Raw genomic sequence first — 15430 nt, 5'->3', positions numbered from 1 at the left:
AATTGTAAAAAAAAATGAATGAATGAATGAATACCATACTTCCACTCACATAATAACAAAAACCTAGGATCTTTTCCTCGTGTAAGCATAATGTTCAAGAGCCAGGGGCCTAATGGAGTTCCGTTCTGGCCTCACAGCTTGTCAGCTGAGTGGCAAGAGGCAAAGTATTCAATTTCTTGGTGCCTCATTTTCCTCATCTAAATGAAGGAGATAATAAAATGTCTACTGTACAGGGTTGCCGTGAGGATTGAATGGGTGCGTGGTGTGTAATAAGACTACACAAGCGTACACCATACCACCACTTTTCTCTTTCTAATGTGGAATTCTCATGGCCATTGTATTCAAACTGGTACTTAAATGCCCTTACCCTTGGCTTGCATTAGTATAAATATTTTATCTAATCTCCTTTATACAATTGCAGAGCTTAGAACTGCTATGAAAGTTTTGCAAATGTGAGGGGAGTTGGCTTAAGCCAACAGGCCCGGAAACATAGATCAAAAGAAGGAAAGAAACCTGGGACTGGAATGACAACATTAGGCCATTTAATTAATCAACAATGCATTCACTTTCTCAATTTCCTGACATGTGATATGATAAATGCCCCCACATATACGCCACTTATATTAGATTTTCTATAACATTTAGCCGGAAGTTTCTATCTGATATAATGGTAACAATCAGGTCATCTACTCTCTGATCATTTCTACATTCAAGCTATTGAAATGATGGAGATAATCATAACATCCGAAACTGTCACCTAATTTGTTCTCTCTAATCCCTTTTGGATTCTGCTTCTTTGCAATCTTTTTAGCTTTTCTTAGTTCTCCTTCTTCTGGTCTCCTACATGTTTATTGCAATTGTCTATACTTATCTGCTTTTTTACGATTCCTTATGTGTTTCCCCCACTAGAGTACAAGCTACATGAGAGCAGAGACTGCAACTGCCTTATTTCTTGTTGTATCCGCCAAGTGATGATAACACACCAAGCATACAATAAAGCACACTATATGAATGAACCAGTTCAGTGTAGTCATCAGAAATGACACATTCTCTATATTCCCAGATAATTAATCTCATTCCATTAGGATGAAATTATGGAAGGTGTGTTTCTTCTTAGACCCTTATTCGGTTTCCCTAGCATGCAATTTATAGACATGGAAAACAATTTTTAAACCATAATTTGGAAATACAGTAAAAGCATGAAGAAGTAAATTGTAATTTTGAGAGGAATAAGGCAATCTGAGATTCCTAAATATGCCATTTCTTCACTAGATAATAAGAGCTGCTACTTCACATGGTTATTGTGAACATTAGGTGGAACTGGACAAGGAAAGCATTTCAAGATGCAGGAGGCACTCCAGGATTGTTAGCACTAATTATCACCATGTGCAGTTAATACACATTTTTTTGACTCAACAATGCCGAAAAGTGATCAACCTTATTTCTGTGGTATTGGTGAGGAAATGGAGGCTCAGAAAATCAGCCCCTGGGTCCTTGACTGCAAGTAACCGGTGCAGTGGGTATTTATAAGCATGTTCACACAATTCCAGAGTGGATTCAGTTTTTGCCACATCACCGTGTGAATAGACAAGCTATAGCCAAGGTGATATACACAGTGCAAGCGCAATCATCTCAAAGGGAGTGAGTCTATCCTGTAAATTGAAAATTGAATGAGTGAAACTATGTGTTCCACAGGCAAACTACATGTAACAAAGGCATTAATGTGCATTTTCAAGGAATTAAAACAATTCTGGAAGATTGAAGGAAAATGTTGTATTAGTTCTCTCTGATTTGATTATCTTGATTTAAACTTATAGCTATTTCTTAGAGACATACAACCAACTTAATAATTTACTGGGAGCTGTTGTAACTTACAAGCTAGTCTCTCCAATTTAAACAGCAATCATATGCACCTTTTATCTACTAAGATAAGTTCTTCATTCTTAAGCAGGGAGTTTGTGTCAGCAATCATTTAGATCACTCAAATATGAGATTTGCTGATGTGAACAAATTTAAAGCTGGTTAATTGCATCAAATTTTTAAGTGAAAAGCATCTTCTTTACATCCCTCAAATACAATCAAGAAGGGGACTAAGCACAGTTTGAATGCTCTTTTTGCGGTTCTTTGGTGACAAAACTGCTGACCTGGTTGTTCTTTCATCAGCTCATGCTGAACCCAAAATGAAGAAAATAAAATACAAATTCTGAATCTTTATGTAAACATCCAGATGACACATTCTGCAAGGAAGGCGGTTTTGAATAATAAAAACTTTTGTACAGACTCACATTTCATCATGTACAAAAGCTTACTCCAAACATTATGCAAAAGGAGATTGAATGTTCTTTCCCAGATGTATCAAATTGTTTTGGATGACCCAGCCCTGAAATCTGCTATGATCAGTAAATGGAAAATGATTTTTCATTACTTTTCTAGGTTTTTCTTCCCAAGAAACCAAGTCTCCAAATGTATTTATTAATTATTATACTATGTCTATATTTCTCTCACCACCCTAAAATAAGATAACAACGTACTTTTTCTCCATAAATGAGAAAAGTAAACTAATGGGTATATTTAAAGTATTGGTAACAGATTTTTTTTTAAATCAGAATTTATACATTATGTGAAACTTAGTTGTCCTTGCTTCAAATAGGGGATAAACACCATCAAATTTAAACTCCTTCAGGAGCTCTTGTCTATTACACAGAACTTACCATTTCTCTCCTTGAAATAGTAGCAATAAAAAAATATCTCTCACAAGCCAAACATCCTTTCCTTCTTTTTGGTGTTTTTCAATTTTTTTGAAATAGTATCACTTCTACCATATTCCAAATCATCCCTTCTCATGCATTTCTCATACCATTACTTCCTAGCTCCCATATTTATCACTTCACTGAAATTCATCTTATTAAAGTCACTGAAGTTCCCCAATTTTTTAAATCCAAAGGCCTCTCTTGGTTTTCAGCTTATTTGCCATGATACCATCATTCAGCCAGAATTTTCTCCTGGATTTCCTGGAAACTTTGGCTATTCCTTCTCTTTCCATTCCTTCAAAAAAACACTTGATTGAATGGCTATTCTATCAGTGCTTGTACTAGACACCAGAAAAAAAATGAGTGAGGAACGGTCCAACTGTTTCAGAGTGTAAGTGAAACTAATAATAAGTAATTACAATACAATGGTATAAGTATTGTAAAGGCAGTATGTACAATGGTCAATAGAAACAAAGAAAAATCAATTTGTTTCCTTCATGATTTCTAGATTCTCTTCATTCACACATCTTCAGTATCCATTCATTTTATGAATCTTGCTAATTTTTTTTTGTCTTCTGCTCAGAATACTTGGTCTGTAAATATATGTTTACATCTAATATTTAACATTACTACCTGGATATGTTGTCAGCTTGAAGGGAACATATCATTCCTGAATTTTTTATTTATTTTATTTTTTAAATTTATTTTGAGAGAAAAGCACAGCTTGGGGGAGGGGCAGAGGAAGAGGGAGAGTAAGAATCTTAATCAGGTTCCACACTCACCATGAGCCTTACTCGGGGCTCAATGCCTGAACCCTGAGATCATAACCTGAGCCAAAATCAAGAGTCAGACACTTAACCTACTGAACCACACAGGTGCCCTTCATTTCTGAATTTTTTAAAAAAAGAAATATAACTCTTATCAAACTAGAAATATAAGGAAATTTCTTCTACTGTATAGAAGTCATTCCTATAAGAAATATCAAATGTAATGGAGAAACAATATTCCCATTAACATATAAGAAACAAAACAAGGACATGCACCATTATTGTTAATTTTAAATATCCCTAATTGATCCTAAATATTCCAAAAGAAAAAGAAAAAGTACACAAATTGAACATGAAGAGATAAAATTCAAAAGTCAATTGAAAAGCTAGGGGAAAAAAAAAAAAGAGAGAGAGGAATCAATAAATTACCAAATTCAAGACCAGCATAAAGATATTATGAGCTTTCATCTCTGAAAAATGTATTGCAAAATTCCAATCAAAACAATAAAATAATAAAATGCTAAAGAGCAATCCTTAAAAAATGGAAATACTAATGTGAACATTATTTTTCAATTTTAATTAAATGTGTAAAATAATGCCTGAATAGTTTTCTAGAAATACATTGTATTTATGGATTGGAATACTCAACATAGTGAATATGTCAGCCCTCCCCAAATTAAGTTATAAATTAAATGAAACCACAATCAAAATTCTAACTGAATTTTTAAAATACAATAACAAAATGAATCTAAAGTTTTATATTGGGGGGCGCCTGGGTAGCGCAGTCGTTAAAGCGTCTGCCTTCGGCTCAGGGCGTGATCCTGGCAATCCGGGATCGAGTCCCACATCAGGCTCCTCCGCTGGGAGCCTGCTTCTTCCTCTCCCACTCCCCCTGCTGTGTTCCCTCTCTCGCTGGCTGTCTCTCTGTCACATAAATAAATAAAATCTTTAAAAAAAATAAATAAATAAATAAATAAAGTTTTATATTGGAAGATAAATGCAACAGAACAGCCAACATTTTTTTTAAAGAAGAATAGATAGTATATACCTTGTTAGTTATGAAAATATACAATAATCTTTAGTAGTCTAGATACTGTGACATAACAACACAGATACAAGTGAATTCAAAACAGAGGACCCAGAAAAGAAAGAAAAGAGGGGAAAAAAAAGAGGAGGGGGATGATCAAGCAAGCTTAGGATAAATATGGAATTTCAAATCAATGGAAAAATAATTATTTAATAAAGAATATTTGCACAACTGTCTATTAATCTGAGAGAAAAATAAGGTTAATTTCTATCTCACATTACATACAAAAGCATTAGATATGGATTAGAGTGTCAAATGTACTAGCAAAACCACATTTAATTAGTGGACAATTTTTTATTTTTAATATGAGTGGGAAAAGTCTCTTAAAGAAAGGAATAAAAGTCAAAAGAATAAATAAATATGTTTGCATAAGCAAATTTAGAATTTGGATTGATGAAGATACCATAAACAAAGTTAAAATGTAAGTGACAAATATCTATGAAGTACAAGAATACATTCCATATGATGTAAAAATCTTCCACAAACTACCATGAAAAATAAAACCAAGCATAAAATCAGTAGAATACAGTGTAAAGCACGTGGGTAGCCAATTCAATGAGGAGGAAACAACATGGAAAAAAAATCCAGTGGAATGGTCAATGAATATTCAAAAAGATGTTCCGTCTCGCTGGTAATCAGAGAAATCAAATTGAAACCACAGTAACATATCTAGCATCCACTTTCTATTGACTGATGTAAATTAATAATTGTTTAATAATATTGATAGTATCAGTTTTATGTAGTTTACAAGGCAAGTTCTCACGGGCATATTAGAGGATGAAAGATAAAATTTGCACAGTCTTTGCACTTATTTCACCTCCAGAATCCACCTTAAAGCGCAACAAATGGGCTATGACAAATATAAAACATTTGTCATTTTCATGAAATGTCTGTTTTAATGAAATAGAAAAAAACCTAAAAACTCATCAAAAAGAAAATAATGATATATAGCCAGTTATTACAAAGAAAGAGAGAAAGAGATCTTTCCACAGACAGATGCATCATAATTTCCATACTTGGAGTTATATTGTCTCACCATGATAACCATGGAAAGCAAATCCTGAAGCAAAGGTGTGTGTACGATGATGATATTAAAGAGTGTAACTGCAAGAAATAGGAGTCAGTATGGGAAGGAGAAAGAGCCAACCTCAGGTTGTAGGGTGCCAGTAGGTCTTAGTCCCTAGCGATTGCTTGATCTGTAGACACATTATTCCCAAAGAAGTGACTACTTCTCAGAACAAGACTGTTCATTCGGAGAAGAAAGGCAACTTTTATCTATGAACGCTCATCTCCCACATGTCAAAGTTTTGCTTCACAAGCATCCTGAGATATACGTGTGGGCACACAGCAAGACCTACATAAAGAGAGGCATTACCAGGGAAGCCCAGAGACAAGGTGAGAGTTGGAGCAGGCAGTAGACAAGTGTCGTCGGGTTATATCTGCATGGAGTTAGTGTTCATCCACAGAACTGGTTGTTTCAGCGAAGTCTGTCAGGACATCAGTGGCCAATGGTCCAGGGGGAAGTGAGGCTGAGAGGACAAGAGTGGCACATAAGATTGCCTGATACATTAACACGTGTGCTGGATTATGACTTATATTCCAGATGTTTTGTTACCTAACTTAATGGTGTTTACCTCTAAGGATGAGAATAGATTTGGAAAGGTAAGGTGGCACACATCATGGCTTATATGGTTGTCAATTGAATTACTTTGTTTCTTGCAATTATATTTGCACCTATATTTGCAAAAAACAATACATAAAATTTTACATGTTCAGATACCTAATGGTAGGAACGACTAGGCCAGCTTTAATTATAAAGTCAGTTTATGTAAAACTTAATTTCCTATATCACTTACCACCCTATATTTCCTAGGTTATTGGCATCATCATAGAACCAACCACCAAAAATAAAAACCTTGGTGACATGCTCAATTCATCTTTCTCTTTCACTTCACATGTAGTCAGTAACCATGAACACTGAATCATCAGACAAACATATCATGGGTCAAACCAGATATTTGCAGTCATGTAAATGAGCCTGGCCAGCTCCCAGTTTCAGCAGACTTTGTCACTGGATCATATTTTTTTGTGTATTTAAAGAAATAATGAGTCACTCAGAAAAGAGTAGCAATGATCAAGAAAGAGCTAGAAGTTTCTTTACTTCTCCGTTCCTCAGTTTTCCCATTGGAAAGTGGAGTCTAACAATATCTGCCTCACAGAAACTGGAAAAACAGAAGTTAACAGTGACAGTGAACTGCCTACAATATCCAGAAGGAGCTTTGTTCAACACTCTGTCAGGGATATTTCAATTATAACAGCTACAATCACTACAATTACCACCCTGATTACAGATTTCTCATTCTACTTGAGGCCCTAGAGCAATTGCTTTATATGCCACCCCTCCCCCAACAAACACACACTTACATCCCAAGAATCCAGTAGGTTAGTATTATTTTAATTTTAAAGATTAGGAAAATAATGCCCTGAGATATGTCATATCTTGGTCGAGGACAAGCAGTTACTGCAAGGTGAAGCAAAATTCAACCACCGTTGTGTGTGACTTCCAGCTCTGTTCTTAAATGTGCATGGCTGTTCCAAGTTAGTTATTATAGCATAGCCAATCAGCATTATTTAATCCCTGTGCCAAATTACCTCAGTATGGACAAATTCTGTTGATTTTCCAGGTCTAGAAAGCTGAGAAACAGACCTTGAAATTTGCTGGTCTCAAGGGTGCTCACACCACACTGGGGTTTGGTGGATGCCAGCCGCTCTCATATATGCAAACCATCCTGTTTCATTCCTTTTGCAAATATGATGATTTTAACTGTACAGGAATAGTGGTTGAGTATGGACTTTGGAGTCAGACTCCCTGTGATTGAATCCTGTCTTCACCATTTACTGTTTGCATGGCTTTGGGCAAGTTCCTTTACTTCTGTGTTGTTTAAGTTTTCTCATTTCTTAATGGGGTTGGGGCCCAATAGTAATCTCTATCCATAATGTTGATGTGAAGTTTAACTGAGTTAATAATTGAGTTAGAGCAATTACTGGCACATAGTAAGCACTTAGCGTTATCATTAGTTATTATTGTCATCATTTCCTCTGTGACTCATTCTTTAATTTTCTTTGCAGAGTTATTCACTCTCTTGTCAGGGCAGTGTCTGCCTCTCTGTCAAGATTACTTCTTTTGTGTTGACATTTTTTTGAAATGTAAACTTCATTTTATGTATCTACCATCCTGGATTATGAGCTCCTCAAAGGCAGGGATTGTTGCTTTCATTGTGTTTTGTATTCCTGCCACTCAACACAGTTGCTGGAATATATTAGGTCCTATCTAAACATTGGTGGGACATTGAGTGGATGGAATGCGACAGGCTGTTCCCCTTATTTCATCAACCCCAAAATCTACTTATCCTTTAGAATCAACTCAAGTTCTTCTCTTCTTGATTATTCCGATGTTCATCACTCAACTGCTTTCCCATCTGGTCTTTAGTCATATGTAGTCATGCCATTCTACTATATTTTCAAATGATTAAAGGTTGCTAATTTTTGTAAAGCTGTCTTTAAGAATATGCATGAACTGTACTATAAAAATCACTCTTTAATTAATGCTAGCTGATTCAATCACCACTTTGGTCAGTTGTACTCCTTCAGCTCCAACTCAGATTAAATGCCCATTCTTTAGAAAGACTTCCGTACCTGCAGGCCACAATGGGGTGCAAATATTACCTTCTCATAGCATGCTATGCTTATTATAATTGCCATTAAATAATAGTTTGTATAATTATTTGTTCAAAGTTCATCTCATCCTCTGTTATTGTGGGCTTCATAAAAGCATAAGAATTGTCTGACTTACTCTTTTATGAATCTTGAGTCCAGTATAAAACCAGTACAGGGATGTTCATATATTGTCATTGAATATATGTTCCTTGAAGCCATGTCTTTGGCTTCTCCCTTCTTATGGAACATTAAACATAGTAAACATTTAATCATAGTTGCCTAATATGATACCCATGCAAATGTCAACTTTCAGGGTTGTTTGTTTTTCTCTCATAACCTTGAGTCTAAGAAAAGTCTAAATTGGTTATAACTTTGGGGAACACTGCCTTACCACTACCTATGTTTGAAATCAAGGTTTTCAGTAAAGTAAAGCATACTGTGGAAAAGATCACTTATTTCTTGGGGAAGTCTATGTAGCCATTCAGATCAGCAATAAAATGATGGCACATTGTAATCTAAAATGTTTATGTATTTTCTAAGAAACTCATTTTTTTTCTAAACTGCTAAATTGAACTGTAGTGATTAAGACAAAGAATATTGTCAGAATTTATTTCATAATCACAGGAATAATGCTGTCCTCTTCACATACTCTTTGTTTATAAATTGAATATTTTATCAGAGATATAGGACGCTTTATGCATGGGCAACTCTTTGTCTATCCATCTATCTATAGAGCTACTGAGAAATCTATCTAAATTCCATTCCAAATAATGTAAAGATGGTTGGGAAAAGATTCATGAGTAGAGTTAAGATTAGTTTATTTCAATTCATTCATCCATTTATTAATGGCCTGTTACTACATAGACAGTAATTCAATTACATCAGCAGTTTGATTTATCATTTAGAAATGGAATATTCCAACCAGAGTATATCAATAGTTTTCAAAATCAAGTATGAAAATGATTTTAAAAGATAATCAATATAATGAATAAATAAAGCTTAACTTGAGGAAAAATTTCATAGACTTGCATTAATCTCAGGAAAATATTTTAAAAGCCCAATTAAATGTGCATCGTCAAGTTCTGCAAAGAAGCATGAATAAAGGACAAAATGGGATTTCATTAAAGACTTTCTTAAGTGACTGTTTCTAGGCTGAATAACACATTGGTATTCTGAGACTTGGTTATCTTGATTTAGGAATGAACTTAGTCATCTCTAGTCAATGACAATAGGGTAGGAACACTGAATTTTCTCACCCTGTGCTTGTCTTACTGTACATTTTTACATAAAGTCATTAGAAATACATATCTCTGGGAAACAAACTGAGGGCTTCAGAGGGGAGGGGGGTGGAGGATTGGGGTAGGCCGGTGATGGGTATTAAGGAGGGCACATATTGCATGGTGCACTGGGTGTTATAAGCAAATAACGAATCATGGAATATTACATCAAAAACTAAGGATATACTGTATGGTGACTAACATAAAAAAATAAATTATTATAAAAAAGAAATAAATATCAATGAAGTAATATTATGCAGAGGGGAAAAAAGTCTACCTTTTGTTTATAAATTGAAGCACTGCTTTTTCTCTCATCAAAATTTGAAGATTTCATTTTTTTGGAGCAAATGTGCCTATTTCCTGCCTAGGCTTCACAGGGCTAAGAAAATCCCAAGGCCTACAATTTTGAAGAGATCTAGTGGACCACTGATTTGGATTTTAAAAGAAGTGAATTATTATGGGAAAGGCTTCCATGCGAAAAGAAAGATAACTTCAGCTGGAGTAGGAATACTCTAGTTACATTCTTAAAATGAATGTAGCCAAGAAGAGAAAGTCAGAGCCAAGTGCTCAGCTGATATGATGCCAGGTAAATCTCTTTTTATGATTCCAGTTACTCCCAACAGCTCCTCTGGGTGGCCCAGTTTTATAATCTATGGAAAACTGTGCTGGAGGATGGGGATAGCTGGTGGGATCTGGGAAAGAATGAAGCTAGAGGAGGAGACTCACATTGACTCTGGCTGCTTAATTGGTTCATCTAAACATGTGAAACAGATCCCCTTTAGGTCACTGGCAAATAGGATGAGCTGTTGACCAACAGAACAATCTGAGATCACCTATGACCATTAGAAGCCTGTTTGACATCACATACTTCATGAAAAGTAGTAATATGCCTCATCCAAGTGCCGGAGTAGCCAGACGAAAACTATCATTGCTCTTTATCTTGTGCTAAGATACCATTCCAGTATCTTAGCACAAACTGGGGCAATTGCTCTGGTTACAAAGGCAGGGACATGGTAGGCATGTGTTTTCATATATTCAAAAGGCATATCTTATACCTTTTATTTTGTACAAATACACATGAGGCCCATTTTGGAAAGATATTTCATGATCTCCAATATGCACATATTTTCTATTTTCATCATTTCCTTCATATGTCACCTACTTTCCCCTGATAGCAAATATTCCCTTTGATCATATATATCTGATTTTTGATTTTTAATAACCTCTATTTTAATGTTAGTTATCATGGGTTTTTTTTTTCATTTTATTGATTGACATCAATCTGTTTTGAAAGCGTTTAAATACACTATAATAATTTACATTTATCCTAACTAATCTTTCAATCATTGCCTTTACAGATATAGTGTTGTATATTAATGAAAGAAAGGTAGCATTTTAAGGTGACAGATTTTGGGCTCATTTTTTGTTTTTATGTTTTTAATGCAGCAAAGACCATTTTTTTTTTTTACCACCTTTTACAAGTTTGGCTTTTTAAGGGACACAAAGAAAAATGGCCTTATGATTTTTAAGAAATCTCATACTTTTAACACATCCCATAAAAACAATAAAAGAGATGTGCAATTGAGGTAAGAAACTAAATAAATCTAGAGCTGTTATTTAATTTCCCTTATAAGTTCAGATCAGCAGATATGTTGTTTTTATTTTATGCTGATTTTTCCTTTGCTCTTTTCTCTTGAATTCTGTTATATTTTTGCTCAATTAACTATGATTGCATATAATATTTTAAATTATTTAATTGCAATAAATCTCCTCCTACACATTCTTAATTGACACAGGCTATATTGAGAAGGTTATGTAGCTTCTTTCTTTATGATTATCAAAACATTTCTTTAGTATTTGAGGTTTTAGCTATACGTGATTTTTCAATGTTTATCTTTTCATTTGAATGTCAAGATGACAGACATCTATACAAAAATATATGTTAGATAAAAAATAGCAGAGGATAAGATTATGCGGTATCAGTGATATACTTCTAGACTTGTAGGGCCACAGTCCTAGTGCCAGGACTCAGCTGTACAGTAGTAGGGCAGAGTTGGTTGCTGGATCAGCCCAAGTCACATGTCCAAAAGGAAGCCAGTTGGGTGGAATCTAAGGCTGTAAGAGAGTAAGCCTATTACATCAATTCATAAGGGTGAAGAGAATTACTGGCATAATTTGACAGGCAAAAGCAAGTTAACTAGATGGGTAGAAAAACTGAAATACTATAAAGATTGGGGTGCATTATGAGTATGAGGACTGGGTAGCCAGAAATGATTTTACAACCAAGGGAACACTGATGATGAGCAAGAAACAGTGTGAACTTGTAAGGAAACTTTAAGGAAACAATGGCATAATATTGTAATATTATAGGGATTTCCATAGGTAAAGAGTTAAAGGATTTCAGTCCAGCATGATCAGAGATATAGAGGCCTAAATGTGTATGACCTGTTCACAGAAAAGTCAAAACTACCAGAATCTAAAAGAAAAAGAGTCTAGAGCATTAGTATCAAGTCATATTAGAAGGGACTACTGATAGTACCAGATTCTGTATGCACCTTGGGACCATCAAAACTTCTGAAAGAATGAATGAATGTCACAAGAACATCATAAGAGACAAAAAAGACACAATAGGAGAGACATACTGGGAGACAATCTTTCATGGGTTTCTTAGGTTCCTGTGTGTTTGGGAGCAGAGATTTTTCCTTTGCCCCTCTCTCAAGGATGTTTTTATCTCTACTGTATTAGAAGATAGAGATGGTGTCTTCCTACATGGCAAAGGTTTGGTTCTTTGGCTTGGAGATCCCTTATAAAAGATTTGGGCTTCGTAAGGTCAGTGTTCCTCAGCTGTGAAACGAACCCATCATGGACACAGCACCCACCTGGGTATAACCTGCACCACACCCATGGGTCTGAGGAGTCAAAGGGAACTGATACAGACATGAAGCTCATGCTGCCTACTGTGCCCTAAGGAGGGAAGCCCTTTTGCTCTGACTCTAGAGTCTTTTGTCAGCATCCATCAAATTATCTCAGGCTATATTCTTAGCTTGTAGATATGATAAGAATTTCAGACCCTTCACAGCACTTTGCAGTATGGTGGTTTATTTATTGACTACATGGATGAGAAATATAAAAAAGTTTGAATAACCCTGAAATTTTCTTTCAGGGTTCTTTGAAAGATAGTGTCTCTAACAATAATGTTAGGAAACACACAAATAGGAACATGTTTGTAGAAAAGACAAAAATTTTTGTACATGTTTAGTTTGGGGTGCTATTAAGATATCTTTGAAATTAGTTTCAATTAAATAGATGGTCCTGGAAAATGTGAGGGATATCACATTTAGAAATATGTACTTAGTAAAAAAATAACAAAAGACAAAATCACATACATGGCTAAGATTATTCTTAAATAGAGATTAAAGAGAAATGATGGCTAATGACAGAATTTTGAAAAAACAGTCATTAGTTGAAGCATGGGCAGATGAAGACATCTAAACCAGGAGAAATCGGGGAAATAGGAGAAGAGCAAGACAATACAGTGATGAGGGTGAAGAGAGAAAGCATTTCAGAGAGGGATAAGATATTGAAGTCAAATAAGCTAAAAATTTGAAGAGGATGTGAATAGAAGAGGTAACTGGCAGTGGTAATCTGTTTGTCCTTTTTTGGTGCTGTGTGGAGATTATGGATATGGCAGGCAGATCGTCTTTAAGGCATATCTTTTTTAAAAAAGATTTATTTATTTTGGGGAGGTGGGGAGTGCAGAGGGAGAGGGAGAGAATACTCAAGCAGACTCCCCGCTAAGCAGGGAGCCCAATGCAAGGCTCGATCCCAGGACCCTGAGATCATGACCTGAATTGAAATCAAAAGTTGACTGATTAACCGACTGAGCCACCCAGGAGCCCCTTGAAGTTATATCTTGATTGAAATAAACAGTACCAGGAATCAAAGTGACATTAGAAAATTTTCCCATATAGATTCAGGGTATATACTTAGGAACCCAAAAGGGTAATGCTCTGGATTTTAGATAGATTGTAGGCACCTACGAAATATATCCACAAACTGAAGCTCTAAACAGCATACTGTATTCCTAAGTGATGCTCTTATTCCCGTGGAGACTTACAGCAAACGTTATATAATGTTTCAAAACCAAAAAATGTTGATTCTTCCTATGTATATTTAGCATGTGCCTATTATTTCCTAGACACAGTGCAGGTCCTGAGGATACAATACTGAATGAAATATAATCCCTCTCTCAAGGAGATATAACCACCATGCTTCATACAATGAAAGGTGCTAGATAACTGACTAAAAGAGGAATCTGTGAAATCATGGAGAAGGTTCTAACTGTAGATGTGAATAGACTTCTCAAAGGAGTTGATGCTCACATTAAATCTTGGTTCTTTGATGATGGATACAATAGGGAAAGCCTTTCAAACCACAGTTATAATACACGGAAAGTGTCACAAGTTATGAGAGAGCTGACATTCAGAAAATTGGCTGAGCAAAGTCAGAACTTTTACTGTGAATGGGACAGAGGTAGAAGGTGCAAGCTGGGTGGTTGGTAGGAACCCAAATATGGGAGGTGTAGCAGGTCTATTTCTTCAACAGCTGCTGAGAAGCCCTTAATTTTTTTAAGTAGGGAAATAAATAAGAGCTGCATTTTAGAAAGTTTACTATGACAGCACTGTGGAAAGGGAGTGAGAAAAACAGCAGGAGGAAGAATTAGGAGGTGATCGTAATAGTCTAAGTGAGAGATAATGGAAGACAAAGCTAAGCAGCAGCAGTGGAGCTGGAGAGATGGGCAGGTTTGAGAGGTTTTCAAGAGTTAGTACTGGCAGGATGTACAATTGAGGGCATAGTGTGAAAAAGGAGGTCCCAGTAAAGGAGAGATCCAACTACTGACTTGTTGAAATTAAAGAAATATCTTTCTATTCCTACTTAGCCAACTTAAAAATAAGAAATAAATGTTAACATTTACCAAATCCCTTTCCAATTTGGAGGTGCAGCTATGAGTTTTCTTCTTTGTCTTAGAGATGTGATTAATTGCATTGACAAAGGTACTAATATTGAATTATAGTGGAATAAACCCCACATACTCATGGCTAACTTTAATTTGTCACATATTCATTGTCACAGCCGTCACTTAAGGTAAGCATCCTTAATGATGACACCTGCAATGTAATGTTCCCTTCTCACATAATAGACATTTATTTTCATGATGGTTAGTCAATTACTTCACATGAAAAAAATATTACTTATGAAACCACCTTTTATCACCATATGAAAAATGATCAAAATGTAATGAAGAAACTTATAAAGATGTATATACATATATATAACACAGCTGTGTTATTATATACTGAATTAGCAAAACTGATTTCTACTATGTCATAGATGGTACAGAATATAGAGCAAGGGCTTTTCTCTTTCCAAAATGCTGATTTTGATGGATGTATCTTATTTTCTAACTCTCAAAAAACATTTGGCTGTGAAGATTGGAGTGGACTGAGAATTGTGTGTGTGTGTGTGTGTGTGTGTGTGTGCATACATATGCAAATACTATGCACACACATATGTAGATATGTATATCAGTATATATTGAGACTATGCAATTGTAGTTATACTGCATACAGCTTCCTTTAAGTCTTTTCCCTGATAGAGAGAGAGAGAATGCTGTCAGACTTCTTATTCCTGAACCAACAAAAAAAGACAGTGTGGTTATTGAGACAGGTTTTCCTATTTACATTTGACAAACTAAGGAGTTACTTTGGAAAGTTATATTATGAAGTAGTGACCTTTATCCCTCTCTGACTTGTTATAATTTTCAAGTGCCTT

This window comes from Ursus maritimus, unplaced genomic scaffold (genome assembly GCF_017311325.1).
Source record: "Ursus maritimus isolate PB19 unplaced genomic scaffold, ASM1731132v1 scaffold_2, whole genome shotgun sequence".
Classification (NCBI taxonomy): domain Eukaryota; kingdom Metazoa; phylum Chordata; class Mammalia; order Carnivora; family Ursidae; genus Ursus; species Ursus maritimus.
The sequence above is the reverse complement of the archived record's forward strand: the minus strand, read 5'-3'. Positions refer to the sequence as shown.